This window comes from Penaeus monodon, chromosome 32 (genome assembly GCF_015228065.2).
Source record: "Penaeus monodon isolate SGIC_2016 chromosome 32, NSTDA_Pmon_1, whole genome shotgun sequence".
Taxonomy (NCBI): Eukaryota; Metazoa; Arthropoda; class Malacostraca; order Decapoda; family Penaeidae; genus Penaeus; species Penaeus monodon.
The window spans coordinates 15696077-15696341 of NC_051417.1; positions in this window are offsets into that span (position 1 = coordinate 15696077).

Sequence of the window (265 nt, forward strand, 5' to 3'; positions counted from 1 at the left end):
ATCAATCGTAATTTCATGTTTATCAGTAACTGATGATAGGTTGTAAACTTTAAGCTTTTACATTATGTTTTTAATTTTTCATCATCTTAAATGCTATTAAAGTGTGAAAAATGTTTTAACTAATATTTTCCTTTGTGTTACGTAAGAAATTTTAATGAAATGGATATATTAAAAGAATATGGGTTTTTATAATCCTTAGGAATTACTAAGGAATGGAAAGCTGACTTAAAAAGTATCAATATAGTACATCCAAAAATAAAACCGC